Genomic DNA, 18,589 nt, shown 5'->3' on the forward strand with positions numbered 1-18,589 from the left:
AATAGCTTTTAAAAGTAAACAGAGCTTTGCACTAAATGACAGCTACTATTACATTTTCAGCTTCTGACTGTGAGAAAATTAATGTACCAAGAAAGTGCCTACTATTTAAAGACATGTTGCTCCAGACATTTTTAACAACTGAAGTGTCTTGTCATTAAATTATGCACTGTACATTAGAAACATACGTACCCCTGGAAACCTTACAAGACAGCACAGTCTTCAAGATCTGCCAATTCAGGATGCTGCTAAAACAGAAAACACAACATGAGTTACAGATTAGATTAGGCCTACCTATGAAAAAAAGAAATGGAGCAAAGATTTTCTGTTCTGCAATATCACTCTATGTTAGAGAATTAACTAGTGGATTAAGAATTAATCTGAGGAATTTAGTGGTTTGAATTTGGAAAAAAAATAATTAACAGAAAAATTATTATAACCTAATGTTATAATTAACATTAAGTCATATTGGAACATTATGCAAAAAATTCACATACCATTGGCTTTGTGAGGAGTCATTCAAGTCCTGCCATGATTCAACACCAAAATACTGTAAACCAGTTCCTGTATTTATCTGGCATTGTTAGGATAATGACTTTTTTGTTTGATTTTAGTTAGTTGAGAAGAAAATTTGTCATGCTGTCAACCATTGTTATTTAATCTCTCATAAACTTTCGTGCCTCCAAACTTCAGAATATTTATATTATAGAAATATAAATTTCACTGTAAGCAAACTACCTTGTGTAACATTACACTTCATGTTGCTCCCCTCTTGTAAAAAAAACAGTGAAATCAAATGTTGCTTTAAAATTAAAAGGCTAACAAGAAAGCTAGCGTAGGTGCCTTAGGTGGCTGATCCAATAGCTGTCAGTGTTCTTTATGTTCAGTAGGTTTAAGTAAACAAGCTTTACACAGGAAAAGAGTTTAACTCAATTTTTTTTTTTTATTTTTTGAATATTTGTACTGATACATATTACAAAAATTTCTGGTCTTCAAAGGGTTGGATGTCATGGTCTTCAAGCATGGGAAAGAGTATGTGTTTCCTAAAGTGATGATGCTGATGCTACTTGTCTGGAGATTTTGTCAATTCTATCAATGAAAATTGATTTTCTGAGTGAAGGTGTATAAATCTTGCATCTAAAATTTGTGATTTTAACATAACATTATGTTTTTTTCCTCCCTCCCTTTAATCTCCAGGCTGCTTCCCTTTGGTGATAGTGATGAAAAACAACCAGGACTTTGCACTCCTCCTCCCACCCACCAAACAGCCACCCCCTCTCCCACTCAGCTGTCTCAGATGGGCAGTATGAGTTATGCTGAGATAAAGAACACCAGGTCAGTATTGCAGGAGATATTTGGATGGTCACGTAATTAATGCATTCCAGAAATGGGGGAATCGAAATATTAGCAACTGACTGTAGGTTCACATTGTTCTGCAAAAGGATATAAAAGATTGTTGGAGACTGGAAAAACTGGGCAAACTGGTCTTTCAAGGTTGCAGGCAGCTTCTGGGTGCATATCTTTCTCTCCCCCTCCCCTCCACCTTTCTCACAGGGATACCTGGGAACTACTGGGACTGTTGAAGAGTGGGAACACTTTTTTGGATGGCTGAGTGAAAGAGCCAAGACCCAGCCAAATATGGAGATAATATCTTAAAATAACTATGTAAGTAATTTGTTGCTTCACATTTATGAATTCTGTAAGGCAAAAAAATGTAAATCTGTGCATTTCTAGCCCGACCTACTTACAATTTTTTAGACATAGACTGTTGACCAAATCTGAGATGAAGCAGACCTAGCCATACCTAGCCTTCTCCAAGTTTAGAAAGAAAGAGGATGTCTCTGAAGTTCATGACTAAATAACCTCATAATCAAGATCTGATTATACTATAATTCATAGAAATAGAAGAGAGTTGTATATCATACTCTGCATTGGTAATATTTACATACTGTGTTAGCAATAAACCTAAGCATAATCCTCCACCATTATTATCATATATTTCTCATCCCTGGTCAAGAAACTTCTCTCAACTACTCTGCTTCACCCTCCTATGTTTTATTCTGCTCTCACCTCAATTTTAAGCAAGTCCACCAAAAGAGATATGGTTAGCTATAAATAAAGCTAATGGCAAAATGCAGCTTTTGAAGATGAGATTAGTTGTCTATCTCCAACATCAGTGATTCAAATAGCAAAACTGAAATAAATAGACTTGGAACAAACTGCACAAAATCTATCTTCTCTTACAAAAACAGCACTACACAGAAGGTTGGGATGCAGGGTAGGAAAGACAAGAATTTAAGTTTCAGAATCTTTGAAAAAATTATGCATATGCCAGTGATTCATGAGAATAAGGCCAAATCTGCTGTTGAAAATTGCTGAGAATAGCATTCACTGGAATAGCTTGTAACAGGAAAATGCTACTTAGATTATAGACTTTAAAGCAAAATTTGGATCAAAGCACTTCATTATTTATGAATGATATGATAGATCAGCACTCAATGGATAACACATTCAGGATCAATAGCAATAACAAAACATACTAACTATAATATTAGATAAACAAAATAACATTCATATGCAGATACAGTCACATATGCAGACACAAACGTGGTCACATGCATATCCCCCCATCACACAATTTTTGGGGATTGCAGTCACATTTTTAAGGTCCCAAAATTCATTTGATGAGACTATTAGAAAAGCATACAGTTTTTTATGTACCCTGAGTTAGGTGCAAGGGAGAAATACTGACAATTCTCAAGAAGCCAAAACAACATAAAGCTTTACTGGCCAATTCAGAAAATCACAGAACTTTGTGAAAAGTTTAGAGCAGCATTCAATCAACACAGAACATTTTAAAAAGCACTAACTTAGCCTATTAAACTTAGCAAGCTCCAAACCATCTGATTTTAAGTTACTGAAAACTCTAAGAAAAGGGAATTAGAAGAAGAAGCAGAAAGAGACAGAGAAAATGTAAAAAAGAACAAATATAGCTAGCAGTCCCGGTTCCAGTAGTGTTCAGCTGACAGAATTTCCAAGAGTTGGTAGGCTCAGGACGCGTGCTTGCCGCAGGCTTTGGTTTAAATACCCTTTGGCCTTGCTGGGCCCTTCCCCCGGCTGGGACTCGCGGTCACTCGGCCACTGCCAGGCCAGGCTGGGGCTGCAGGGCCGGGTGTGGAGCGCGGCCTCCGGCGTGCCAGGGCCTGGCGGCCGCGGCGGGGCTGGGACACGGGCCCGGGGCTGGGCCGTGCGGGCAGGGCCTCGCCTCAGCAGGGCAAGGCCCGGCCTGCCCGGCCCTCACACACACCAAGAGTTTCCAGCCAGCAATCCTCACAGTCTCTCACAACACCCCACTTCTGGATGTGTATGTTTCCCTCTGTACCTGCACACCCTTCCTAGGGGAGATGGGTATTTCAGCATTACTTTCACCTGCACTACACCATATGCCATGCTGACCCATGTTTATTTTCTCTGATATTTTTAACAATAGTAGGCGTGTATGCTAATATTTGTCTAAACAATGGTTCCATATTCTGAGTGCATTTCTTTTATAAAATGCATATGTCAAAAACTATCAATTTTCGGAGAAAAAAACTGAAAGAAAACACACAATGACCTGTAAGAAGCAGATTTTGTTTTAGTAAAGCCTAGTATAATAAGCTAGTGACTATTCTCAAGGTTATTCTTTTGGTTTTGGTAGATTTTTAATTTTTTTTGTAGCATAAACTATTATTCTTTCTGAATAGACCACTATATGGAGTTAGGCTTTGTCTATTCTGGGAGGTCCAGTGATGTTTACTTTGAAACAAAGTCAATTTTTGATACAATCTTGAGGTCATGATTGGTAGCATCCTTGTGGAAAACCACCCAAAATGAACAATCAGATATTCTGTGGTCTCAGCAAAGAATGTATTTAGTATCACTGTAATTGGACCTTAAGTAACTGCAGATTATTCTTGTGGACCTAATTAATCAATTTTTCTTGGATCTTAGTGGATAAAAACACAAACTATTTTAAGATAAGTTTTTCTGCATGAAGTTTAGCAGGAAGGCAAAGAGAAATCTATTTTTTCTAAACTCATATCAAGTGAGGGGCTGCCCATAGTCAGTGCAGGCCTGTAAGGAGTCTCTGTTCCCTGGCTGTATTTGTTCAGTTGCTCAGAAACTAATTTTTAGTTTTGATGAAAAATTAAAAAGCCAATTTATGCCTTTGTGGATATGTTACTAATCAAAAATTTGATGACAAACAAGAATTAATAGTATATCTGTGTAGAGGAAGACAAGAGATGAGGGGAAGAAGAGACCACAAGCAGTATATTAATACACTACTTGTGGTTTTCCTCTCTGTTTCTTCCTCTAACTGGATGGTACTTTGAAGCTGTCAGAGACATGATGACGCATCCCTAGAGCAGTAAGAAGCAAGAACCTGAAATCTTGACTTTTTCTGACTTGAAAAGATGAACTAAATACAGGTTTTACTGGACTGCTCCAACAGAAGGCATTGGCTGAATATCTGCTGTTTATGTTATAATCAAATTTATATTCTGTTTTCATTGAACAGGGAAGAGTAATAATGTTGCTTCATGGAAACAGTTATGACTTAAGTGGAAAAGTTGTGAGAAAAAATGATTGTGCTAGGAAGGAGGAAGTGACTCTGAGAAACTGAGATAGGGATAGAAGATAAAGTCTTTTTGGCAGAGGTCTGAAGGAGGAAGTACTGATTTTCAGTAACAATTTCAAAATTTTCAGATAATTTTGTAGAACTAATAATTTCAAAATTTAAAAAAAAAAATTAGTACTGATTTTCAGCCTAGTGTTGCCAGTTTGAACATCAGAAAGGATAAGATGTCCCCTTTCTCTGCAAGCCTGATAACAACAAGGCTAAATTTTAACTTGTGTTTTGGAAGGCTGACTTTCTAGGCTTGCAGACTGTTGTGAGTGTAAGCATGTGTTGCAAGAAGTGGGCTATGTTATTTGTGTAGATGCCTGAGATATGAGAATGTTCTACTTTCTTATATTATGACCAGAGAAAATAACCCTTTACTATGAAAAATTGATATATTTACCATTACTAAGGTGTTTCAATTACACTCCTTGGCTTCAGCCTCAGCCATGGATATACCTTTTGCTACTTAATAATTTGAGATAGAAGGATTATAACAGAATCACAGAATCAATTAAGTGGGTAAGGACCTCTGAGATCACCAAGTCCAAATTATGACTCAATAGCATCTTGTCAACTAGATCATGGCACTGAGTGCCATACCCAGTCTTTTCTTAAACACCTCTAGGGAGAGTGACTTCACCACCCACCTAGGCAGCCCATTCCAGTGCCCAGTCACCCCTTCTGTGAAGATCTTCTTCCTAATGTCCAAATTAAATTATGTAGAATTTAATAAAACAAAGAAACTGGGACCTTTATTTTTGTTAAAGAATTATTCCTATTGAATGATCTTTCCCCAGCACTTTTTGCATTCAGATGGGCTGCAGTGAATACACTGATAACAGAGTAACATGCCCTTTGGTCTAGTATGTATTATGAATGTGGTTTCAGAACTACAACTAGGCTCTATGCAAGGCTTTCTGTACAACAAAATACAACAGATGAAGGAGGGTGAGATAAGAATAGAGCTGGGGATTCTCCACTGCATTACTCTTTATTCTGTAGACACTACAGATCATCAGAGATCCATACTTTTTTTTACACCAGTGTTCTTTTTGTTATCAGCTGTCTCATGAGCTGGCTTACAGGATATTCTCTGGGATAATGCACAACAAAGCTTAAAGCCCATAGTTATTTTGTCCATAGCATCTGAGCATAATTTGGAGTATTTCACTTATAGAACCCACATAAGCATTATTGTTTACCTTGAAATAGCTGATAATTTAATTTTCTGTGACATAATGGTATCTTCTGTGTCATTGCAGAACTACTAAGTTTCTGAGACATAACATAAGATTTGAATTTCTGCTGCAATGTGGAGCAAAAAAAAAAAAAAAAAAAAGTCCAACCAAATGTTTCATTTCTAAATGAATTTATTTGGATTATTTATTCTTACAAATCACTAGTGATGTAGAAATAAATTATATTTCTGAGAAGTTTTAACTGCTGAAGTTTAGACCATTTCCTTAATAATGAAACACTTCTAGTAACTTCAGCAAGCCTAATGCTGCCAAATTTCTCCTCCCCTGACCTCCGCTCCTTCTGAGCCTGGCTGTGTTTTTGCTAGAGAATGCTGAGATATGGATTTCATTGTCAAGGAATGCCTTGGAAGGTAAATTTTTGACAGAGGTAAGTGTTTGGCTTTCAAGGCCTCTCTATTATAATTCTTAAGCTTTTACTTCCAAATGGGGAACAGAAGGAGTAATAAAAATGTGCAAAATGTATGTTCTGAGGGAGAGGTGAGTAGGTAATGTACCACAAATTTTAACTGCATACAGTTACAAGGAAACCACATTTTGGAAAATCTGACACAGATCCCTTGTTGATGTTTTCTTTTTACTTTATTCCCTCACACTTCTAAGAAAGAAACACATGCTGTAATGCAGATAAGAGAAAGATGATGGACTGACAGCTTTATATTAGTAGGGTATGGACTTACTCACTCATGGATCAGTCATAAGGACAGTCAGTAATGGTTCCCACCTGAAGTCACTAGTGAAGGCTAGATAGGGCATTTGAGTGAACTAAGAAATTTTTTAGTCTTATTAAGGAGGAAGCACACTGCTTACTTTCCAGCTTTCCTGACAGATGCAACTGAGGTGAAGATTGAATGGTGACTGCCAAAAGTATATAAGAAACAGTAAGTCCTTGTACTTTGGGTGAAGTCCTTGGATCTTGGGTGATGTAGCATGCCTCTTTGAGGCATTTTGATGAAGACACTAGTGTAAGACAAGAGCAACTGACATACTTGTCAAGCTAATGAAAAACTAAGAGACAGTTGCAATTGATCAATAAGGACTCATAAAGATTTCCTGAGGTCCCTAAGAGGAAACAGGCTACTTTTCTAAATGTGATGTTCCAGTGGGCATTACAATGGATATAACATTTTCAGTATAAAGAGGAATGGGCTGTGAGCTACACTGACGTGAATGGGCTCGTACACTAAATGAGATGCACTGCTCCCACTTCAGTTAAGCATGTATGGGATGTCCTGCTCAGGGAATCATGATTAGTCACTTTGCTTACTTCTAGATGACAACAGATAGTTTAGACCTCAAAGAACAAAGTAATACCTGGAAGCTAATTCTCTTTTCATATTTACCTTACTTCCCATCCTACCTAGGTGTATTTTTGTTAAAATAGTGTACAACACACATTGCAAAGAACTTGGGGATAGAAGACAAAATTACCAACAATTATCAAAAGACCCCAAAATCTTCTGAGGGTTTTGAACAAGGAATTAAGACTATATTATCTAGAGTTTCATAACTCTAGCAGAATTGTTGAATTTTTTTTCTGATAAAATAAATTGTTGTACTCCTTTAAAAAAAAAACAACAAAACGTAATTTTCAAAATATTTTTTAAGTAAAGATATTTAGGAGGTTTAAGCTATTTTATGGGAACAGTTGTTAGAAATCTGTGTGAAATCAGAAGGCAGACGAGAATTTAAATTCGAACCATCTTGTTTGGAAGACTGAAGTCAAAATCAAAGCTTTAAATCAATCTAAATATGTAATAGTATTGAAAATTCTTCTTTTAAAACTGTATCCAATTTCCCATTGTAAAAATAATATATGGGTTTTGCAACACTTGTTAAATTCTGCTTGCTCTATTCAGACAAAGTGCTAGTATTTGTTTTTTTCTTCTACCACTGATTCATTTCAAACCCTTTTCTAAGATTGTGTTTTGTTGTTCTTGCCATGAAATTTAATAGGCCACTTGCCCATCTCAAAAAGAAAATGGATACACTACTCATTAGCTCCACAATGATTTTGCACATAAAAATTCGTCATTTACCCAAGTATCTTTGACTGGCCTTTGTGACCTTCACAAAGGTGAGGTGATTTTGAAGGCAAATAGGTCAAACCCTTCAGATTTTAGAAGGAAAGAAACAAACTAATTTGCTGTATGATAATTTAAATATTAGGTTATGGTCTTCATTGAATAGAGACCAATAAGTTATCATCAAGTCCAACTCTCTGCTCCTCTCCAAAGACACCAAACTAAAACTAAATCATATAGCAGTACCCAGATAGTCTTTGAACTCTCACACCCTTCTCAGACTTTACTCTTCCAAGGTGACCAAGCCAAGTAATCTCAATTGCTATGTAGAATTCCTTCTCTTGGGACCTTTCAGCATATTCATTACTGTCCTCTGGATACTTTCTAATACTTTGACATCCTTCTAATATTTTAGCACTCATAACTGCACACAGAACTCACAGTAAGGGAAATCCAGCACAGAAGAGAGAGGGACAATTCCCTTCTTCAATTGTCCAGCAGTCCTGTGCCTGATGCACTCCAGGACACAGCTGACCCTCCTGGATGCCAGGACTCTGCTGACTCATATTCAACTTCCTGTTGACCCAAAACCCCAGAAGCATTTCTTTGTAGCTGCTCTCCAGTCTCCTGTTTTCCAATTTGCAGGTATAACCAGGATTACGCCGTTCCAGGTAGAGAATCTTACGCCTATTAAAATGCATACTGTTCAGGATTGCCCAGCCCTCTGGTCTATCCAAATCTCTCTGCAAGGCCTCTGCACCCTGAAAGAAGTCCGAAGTTCCTCCCATCTTTGTATCACTGACAACCTTTCTTAATGTATATTTGATTCCTGCATCCATGTGATTTGTAAAACCAGTAAAAACCACTGACACTAAAACAGACCCTTCAATTTAAGTCTCTCAAATTATTGTTATCAAACAGTATGCACTTTCAGACATTTATATATACAGCAGCAAGCCCAACCATAGAGCTAAGTCTAAGGCGCATACAAGATTCATGGGGATTGAAACATTGTGACTATTTGTATGGATAATGAACACAGCTTTTTCAAGATTTGAAAAACTGTACATTGAATTAGTTCTTTAAGTACACCTTCTTTTTCAGTAAATCTAAAAAAGGAAAATGTCCCCCAAATCTTCTAAATCTGGAGAAATTTTTAGCCAGAAACAGTAACACTGGTTTGCACGTTGTAGTAAAATGTGAGAAAAAAGGTAAGTTTGTAAAACAGCACTAAAAAGCAATAGTAATTCTAATAAATGCTTTAAGTTTACTCTCTTTTACATGTTGTGGCTAGTTAATGTCATCAACTGCAATACATTTCATCAAGTAAAGAATGTTATTAATTTGTCATTCTTTTGTGAATCATTTTCTTACTTGCCATTTGTTTCTCTTTCAAAAAGTTTGCTAATTTCCAGTTTTTGCCACTATAAATATCAATACCTATCAGTACTTTCTTTTAAGAAAATTTGCATTTATAAGTTCAATTTTCATTGTCTTTTACTCTTACCCCTGACATTCAGTCATCCTAAACTTTTTAAAAGCTTTCATGCATTCAGATTTCCTTTGTTCTTTTACTGCTTCTTCATGTAATTCAACCATTACTTTTCTGAGTTTGTCTTCATTAAATCATTAGTTATACTTATTTTGTAAGGAGTTCCTAAAAGAAAATGTGTGTAGTACGTCTGATGTGTCTTTCTGTGTGACCAGTTTTCAGTAGATATGATGGATGCTATGCATATAACCTTTATTGTGAAGGCATTACATACTTCATCTGTTTATTATGTTCATTCCTCATTCCAAGAAATTTAAAAAAAAAAGAAAAAGAAAAAAAAAAGAAAAAGAAAAATAAAAGAAAAAGAAAAAGAAAAAGAAAAAGAAAAAGAAAAAGAAAAAGAAAAAGAAAAAGAAAAAGAAAAAGAAAAAGAAAAAGAAAAAGAAAAAGAAAAAGAAAAAGAAAGTGGCCAAAGCTTTTTATTTTCATTGGAACAAGACTTTCCCATAAAGAACTGTGTTTGTTGCTCTTGGTCCAGGGATTTTCAGTACCTGATAGAATTAGTGTGAACCTAGAAATTTAGAGTAAAATCATTCATATTGAGAACCTGATGTTTGTATTACGGCATTTCATATTCTTTTTTAATTCAGGCAATTGGAATGCTCTTGGCTTCTTTCATCCATATGCTACAGGAGTGCTCCGTGATATGAATCAAAATATAAATGGAGACAAGTGGAACATTTGTTTCAAGACCATACTCCTGATCCAAACAAAACACTAAAGTAGATACATTTGTAAACTGCTGGTTCTGCTTATCTGATTTCCTATTTCTTGCAAATATTTCCCAAATCACTGTTTTCCCTTGCATATCTGAAGCTTCTCCCTCTATAATTATTGATTGCTTTGTTTTGTGGAATGTTTTGAAGTAAGTTTACCTGAAATCTGATGAGTCATGTTTAGGACATTATAGAGGTGAGTCTGGGGAAAAAAGGCTAAATTTCATGGAATCATAGAATAGTTTGGGTAGGATGGGACCTTTTAAAGGTCATGTGCAGGGAGATATACTACTAGATCAGGTTGCTCAGAGCCTCATTCAACCTTACCTTGAATGTTTCCAGCCATGGTGCATCCCTTTCTCATTGTCTCACCATACACAGGGTAAAAACGAACTATCAGCCTAAAGCCTTTCCCCCTTGTCCTATCCCTCCATGCTTTTGTAATAAGTCTGTCTCCCACTCTGTAGACCCCTTCTAGGTACTGAAATCCTGCTATATAGTCTCCCTGGACCCTTCTCATCTCTAGGCTAAACAGTTCTAGCTCTCTCAGACTGTCTTCACAGGAGATCTGCTCCAGTTCTCTGATCATCCTCATGGCTTCCTCCAGACTCATTCCAGCAACATGATGTCCTTCTTGTGTTTGGAGCTATAGAGCTGGATGCAGCACTCCAGCTGAGGTGTCACCAGAGAAGAGCAGAGGGGCAGAATCTTCTCCCTCATCCTGCTGTCACACTGCTTTGCATACAGCCCAGGGTGTGTTTGATTTTCTGAGCTACAAGTGCACATGTACAAGTACTTTTTGTAATCCCTTCATTCCCCAGCCTGTGTTGATACCAGGAGTTGCCCTGACTCATGTGCAGCACCTTGCACATGGCCTTGTTCAAACTCATGAGATTCCCATGGACCCAGTTCTCAAGCTTGTCCAGGTCCCTCTGGAACATCCTGTTCCTCAGGTGTCAACAGAACCACTCAGCTCAGTGTCATCATCAAATATGCTGAGGGTGCACTTACACTATGTCAATGATGAAGTCTTTAAACAATACTGTTCCCAATATAGACTGCTGAGGGGCACCCTTTGTCACCAGTGTCCATTGAGATACTGGGTCACTGACCTCTGCACTCTGGATAAGATTGTCTAAACCACATATTCATTGAACGGTCCATCCATCAAATCCATCTCTTTCCAATTTAGAGAACAGGATATTCTGGATTTTGGGTCTGTGTCAAAGGCTTTACAGAAGTCTAGATAAATGACATCTGTAACTCTTCCATGTAAATGACATCAGTAACTGTCCACAGATATAGTCAATCCATCATAGACCACTGGATTTGTCACATAGTACTTGCCCTTGGTAGAACTGCACTGACTATCTCTGATCACCACCCTGTTCTCCTTCTGCCTTAGTACAGCTTCTAGGAGGATCTGTTCCATCATTTCCTAAACACAGAGGGGAGGCTGACAGTAGTAGCTCCCAGGGTCCTCCTTTCTATCTCTTTTGAAAATGGGTACAATGTTTACCCTTTTCCAGTTCCCTGGGACTTCACCTGACTGCCATGACTTTTCAAGTATCATGGAGAATGGCATGGAAACTACATCACTGAATTCCCTCAGACTCAGATGAATTCCATCAGATTTCACAGACTTCTGTATATAGAGGTTTCTCAGGTAGTCATGGACCTGATCTTTACTTACAGAGGTACTTTGGTCCCCTAGTTCTTGTCTTGTATTACATCCAGTTGATACGTGTGGGAAGATGAGTTGCCATGGTAGACTAATGCAAAATTTGTTTTGTATCCCTTTTGTTCTTAGAATAATGTTATTTTTCTTTTTAAAATACCTTAGGGCAGATTGATTTAGGAGCAATAAGAAATGGTGATTTTTTTTTCAATTTTATATCAGAAGAAATGACAGATTTTTACCTGAGTGTCAAAGAACAAGCAGCTTGGACAGTCACATATTATTTCTTTGCATAAATGACAGGACATAAAATACTGTTACCAGCAGAAACTGAGCAGAGTAAAATGAACTAAAAGGTAAAATCTGAAACTTAGCAATGGGTAAAAAAATCACAGAATACATGGTGTTCAGTCAGTAGCTTCCAAGAAATTTCATGTTTCTGGAGTCCCTGTGTCTGTGAACAGAGTAAAAGCAAAAATGGCATCATGAAAGTGTTGGCAGATGGCTTTTATGAACTGCAGAGTAAGTCTGACACATAATGCTTTTGAAGAACGCTGTATGGAATAAACTAGGCTGCAATATTTTTTAGATTAATTATTGTGACTGTGATCTTCCACTATGGTTATAAACATTCTTTATATAATTTGGAGTTATGTGTTTTCCTTTTGAACTTTCCCTTTGACAATAACACTTTATTCTTAGCATGCAATTTAGACAGCTTATGCTTAATGAAATGTGGCACACTTTTTCTGGATTTGACATGTTTTGTATTGTGTGGTCTGTTTCTTGTGTTTCAAGATGTCTGTAAAAATAAAAAGTAAGAAAAAGAGCTTTTGAGGTTTTTCTTGCCTTTAAACCATAACCTTATGCATTGCTGAAAATGTGATTTTAAAAGTATACTGTAATCTATCACCTCAGTTTCCTTTTCCATTAATTGAGACTGAAATATATTTTCAAACACTGATTGTGACATGATCCATACCCTTGTGAATAATATCCTTAGAAAGTAAATTAAAGGTAAAGATGCTTTGGGCATTTTCTGTCTCTTTAAGCTGTTGTTATCCATTGATCAGTTTGTGCAGTATACAATAAAAGACCAACATTTTAAAAGGAAATGTAGTCATATTTCAGAGGTTGTGGGAATAATTTTCCTTTCTTGCTCCTAATATGTGCAACTTCTCTGCTAGCACTGACACATAATGGGATACTTTCCCCTTAGAATTTCATAAATACAAACTGAAAATCTTCAAATTAAAAAAACCTTAAAATTTTGCAATATCAAACGCCAAAGTTCTCAGCTTTATTGTGTATTGATTCTGTGATATTTTTAAATTTATCATGGAATATAAGCTTAAGGAAAATTGAAATAATTGGTGTTAGAGAGCCAAATCAATATTAGATGGATATTATTCCTTGTTTGCCTGCTTAACTGGGATCAGATTTTTCAGAATTTAACCTTTTTCTGAGAGCTACCTTTATGCTAGTGGTGATAGAAAGCCTTTGGAGTGTATGTGTTTCATTTTGGTATGCATCTTCACATTGTTTAGTGAAACTAACAAATGAAAGGACTATTTTTTACATACTGGTATATGTGGTTTATACTTTGTATGTTTTTAATTTAATAGGGCAGTGCTTTCCATTAAAAGATGTCTCTCATTACATGTAATGGAACTGTGTACAATAAGCTTGATTCTCACTCAATTTAAAAGAAATACTTTGGAAACAAATACATCAAAGCACAGGAAAATGGTTAGTAGGCATTCTGTTTTTTAAACAGATGAGCAAATTCATGTGATGAGTGGTGCCTCTGGGTCAAATAAAGCACCCAAATAATTTTAAATGGGGTGGCAGAATTTGTGTAAATTACCCTACTAATATCTATGCAGCTTTCTGGCTTTTCTCTAATAACCACTTGTTCTTTCCCTGCTACTGAAGAAATTATGTGCTTTTTAATTTTTTTTTTCTAAAGCTGATCCTTTACATGGACAAACTTTCATTCTTTCACTGTAAAATGCACTAGTTAGCAAGTGATAATCTTACTCTCCAGTTAAAATCCTATATATGTCTTCTATTGCCAAAGACTTGCTTTCACTAGTTTCAGCTTTAGGAGTGAAGTTTGATCTCAGTTTGGTTCCTGGTGAATAGCTACTCATATTGCAAGAAAACTTCTATACAGATACTGACTTTCAGATCTGTAGAAAAACTTTTATAATGGTACAACAAGCTGAAAGGACAAAAATACAGAGCTATTCACTCATTCTTCAAACTTACATCTTCTAAGAAAAATGCTGTAAGTTTCTCACAGATTTAATGTGATTTTTTGCTAATGTTTCAATTACCTTGTCAAGTTACATATCTATTATAAGAAAATTGTTATTAATTATATTACAAATTTAGCACTCTCCTAAGTTCAATATGCATGTAGAAGGTAAGAAAAACCACAATTATTACTTTCCCTTAAATCCCTGGGAGAAAAGATCTGAATTTCTAATTATTCTACTTATTATTCTTTGAATGCTTCCACATCTGTATCTGGAGCAAATCATCACTTCCAGGCTTAGTCCCTGATTTTACAACTAATTCAAATAATCAGCACCCTGGACTCACGAGGAAATAATTGTGCTCCAATTGAGGTTTTTAAGGGAACATAACTAAAACAATATAGAACTCATACCTGTGTTGATAATGTTGTCAGGCTTTCTAGTCTAAGCTTCTTTTAAAAGATGAATCTTGTTTGCTTTTCATATATCCTGAAAATGTGGGGGGTTTGTTTGTTTTTATGGCTATTTTTATTTACATAAAGAGATCTTTCAGGATTTTAATTAGTTGAAATTTTATGGCTGCAAGGAAATGTTTTGCTTCTTAATATAAATTTTCTAATGCTGCTTTGAAATTTAAAAGTCTCATATAATGGCATATTGCTTATGGCAGTAAGTAGTAAGGCAGTAAGTATGTTTATTTTTTGCTTTGTTTTATTTTTTTAGTCAACAAATAAATATTAAATTTAGATTAATGAATCTAAAATGAACAATAGTCTTCTGGAGGCAAAAGGGTATAAATTCTCAACCATGATGTGGATTTAGAGGTGGTTTAAAAAATGAACTACTTACTCAGCAGTTCATAAGGATATTCATTAATCAAACCTAAAGTGTTGCTGTTGAATATGGTAACTTTAAGGGTTAATTACACTTTTAAACCCTAGTACTCTCATTTCTGGTTAAATATCTGTTTCTGGGTCAAAAGGTTTGTTATTAGATTCTGCAAAATTACAAATTTTGCAGGTTACATAATTTCTGACCCTGTAATATCAAGACATCAGTCTTTGTGTTACTGATATTTTAAACTTGGTGGCAGTTTTTAGACTCTTGTGTGCTTTGCCAAACTCAGTCATTATTGTTTGAGCCAGTTGGACAAAAAAAGCAGGTCTGTCTGGCTGTTCTGGCAGGCATTTCTTCCCAGCTGGTCTGTCTACAGTTGGTTTCTGCTAGATCTCCAAGTAATTAGCAATTTGGCCTTAGTGAAAGGCTTTTACAGCCTTTAATGTGTGAGAGGTGAGCCTTTAATGTGAGAGGAGGTGTTCTAACCAGTCAGTAAATCACTGGTCCTTTTTCACTGTGGGGCCTAAGAAATATAATATGGTAGATGGCACATACTTGTTCCTTGACTGCTTAATGCTCTGCTTTTATCTTCTCTGATTCCTATGGGAGGTTCTTTTTAGAGAACTGACCGACGTCCTGACAGAACTTAATGGCACAGATTACACACTAGATATTTTGTATTTAAAGAAAGAATACAAATAAATAGCTAACTAAATACGAAAATAAGGAAAACATCAAATGCCAAACAAAACAAAACAACCGAAAAACTCTCCAAAATAAAACCAACATTTCTCCCTATGACTCCATGCCAACAACCCCCAAAAACTATTAATTTTTTACTTTTAATGGATATTGAGTAGATGTGCAAAGGAAATTTGATACGCATAGCTGTTAATGTAATCCCTACCTAAAGTTAAAAGTGTATCTTTCCTATCCAAATAGTGGATAGAGCAAACAGTACAGTTATCTCTGACACTTTAAGACAGTGATAATTCATCTCCCTCACACTGTGTCGATATATTTTCAGTAGAGAAGCAGATTCCATGGTCTGTGAATGGTGCTTTCCTAAAGCCACCTTTTTGAGAATTGTTATCAATGCTCAGGCATCTATGGATTTAATGTGAACATTTTTTCAGTGTGATAACTGGAAAGGTTTGTAGGGAGAGTTGATAGCTTTCATAAGACTGTATCTTTATATTGATGGAAAACCAGCATCCTATAAACATGCTAAGGTCATATTCAGGGGAAAATTATGCTCAAAAATAGGATTTCCAGAAGTAAATTTGGTATGAACAAGTCAATGGACATCTGGAGGAAAATTATATGTTAAAGGAATTCAGGTGCACAGAATTTTTTTTTCATCCACAACAGAAATTCACAAATATAAAATGTATAAATTTTAGTTTTTATCACATTTATATTTTTTTTATAACATGTTGTTTACATCTAATATAAACATAGTAGCACACAGGTGAAAATATATGATAAGGACAGAGAAATGAGTCATTAAAAAAGGTGACAATTACATTGGGATGTGAGCCTTTCCCATCCTGAGATTTAAGTTAGACTGAATTTCAGTGCAGTGTAGCTGACACAATGGGGTATATTTTATCCGTTAGATATATAATGCTAGAAAACCTTTTGATGTCAATGAAAGTTTTGTATATGCCTATGAAGGGAGAATGAAGTCCTGCTGTGGTTCTGTATATTATAGTGCATTTTCCAACAATAATAAAGGACAGCCTCTGTTTGCCTTTCAAAGTACAACTTTGCCACCCAGATTTCAGAGGCTTTGGCTGTGTTGTTACACAGTTTGGAACTTGGGATAGAAAAGGAAAGATTCACGTGACAATATTCATTCAAAATAGAGCTATGTTTTTTGTATTAAAAAATTGCCATTCACATGCTGGGAGTGGGGTGAGGATAGGACAGGATATGTCAATCCAATAGTTAAGAATCTTTTTCACACCACAAGTGATGGCACATATCCCCACATCACAAGCCTTTGAGAAATTATGGTTTATGCTGATACACACCACTTGAAGTGAAAGGAAGATGGCAAATATATTCACCTTATACTGACCAACAGAAAAGTTACTTTACGGAGACTATGGCCTGCAAATCCATTAAAACTTATAAGTTTGAGTGCAAAGTAATTGTTTTAAAATATTCTGCTTTACAGTCAGTCAAAATAAGCTATAAAGCATGTATACTGTATACAATTACCTCTTCTGGTCTCATTTCTTACACCAGAGTTTGGAAGGCATTCAAATTTATAGTTTTGTTTAATTAAATTGTTATCATTAGCCCACTAATATTGCCATTTATCATGTAACTGAATTCCAAGATGCTTTACATGCACATTTCTCATCAATTATGTTGTATATTTTTGTAGATCTTATCTCTTTTTCTTAATGAATATAAGAAAATGTTTGCTTTTGTCATTTACCTTCTTCTTTTATGATCTGAGTACAGATCAATATGTTGGACTAAATGAAGCCTTTATAAAAGTGTATGAGTTCAGAAGAAAAATTGCTCTTCTTACAAAGATAAAGTTAGAATTGTAATCATATTTTGATCAGTGGATTTGGGTATAACTTAATAAAAAAAAGATATATTTAAAGCTATTAATGACAGAATATCTACTTGATCTAAGAAAAATTATAAAGTGTTTATCACATTTTCAAACAAAATTGCAAATGTTAAAAAGCTGAAGATGTATTTTGTTTTGCTTGTGGAGTACAAGAGGTTTAAGCCATGAAGTTATGGAAGACTATACTTTTTTCTTTATCCAGTGATAGTTGCTTCCACACTTACATCTTCTTATTCCTTTCATTCAGACCTGTATATATCATTAGGACAACATATCTCCTTGTTTTCTCCACCAATGACTAAGAGATGACTAGAAGTGGGATCGTTCAAATAGTCCTGAGTTTTGGTCATGTTTGAAATATGATAATATGTTTGAAATGCTTCCTCATTCTTTTCTTGGTTTGTTCTTCCTTTGTTTTTTTGGATTGGTTTCTTTGGTGGTTTGTTGTTTTGTTTTTGTTTATTTTACTGATTCCACTAAATTTATGTTTGCACTTTTAAATAAATATTCATGTATTATCCTGAGTGCAAAGGAACTTGTTCATGTGATTCTGAAAAACTAGCAGTAACAAAAGGAGGGCAGGCTTCTGACTTAGTAAAATATTACACTGAAGTTCCTGTTGACTTTTATTACAGTTTCTTTCACATTTGAATACTTAAAGATAATGTAAATATCATTTACATTCTTCAAATGCAAATGTGATTTAATTTCTATTCATAGCAGAGTCTTATCTGATACCTTTTTTTCACTCCTACAGGTTTTGGACTATGTTTAGGACTATGACCCAGTCAAATGTTGGATTATGGATGTCTGATCAACAGACAGCTCTTTGTAAATACATACTGTGTCATGCAGTATATTCAGTGCATGGAGTTTGTTTTGATTAGAACTTAGAGTGAAAGAAGGGCTGATGAGTTTGTCATACAGGAAAGTTATGTGAATGGTATGATGAACATTACTAGGGAATGCTTGCATATTGTTACTTGTAAGATAAGTAGGAAAAAAACCT

The sequence above is a fragment of the Pseudopodoces humilis genome, chromosome 4 (genome assembly GCF_049639895.1).
Source record: "Pseudopodoces humilis isolate 2021_Gansu_Grassland_sample_001 chromosome 4, ASM4963989v1, whole genome shotgun sequence".
Classification (NCBI taxonomy): domain Eukaryota; kingdom Metazoa; phylum Chordata; class Aves; order Passeriformes; family Paridae; genus Pseudopodoces; species Pseudopodoces humilis.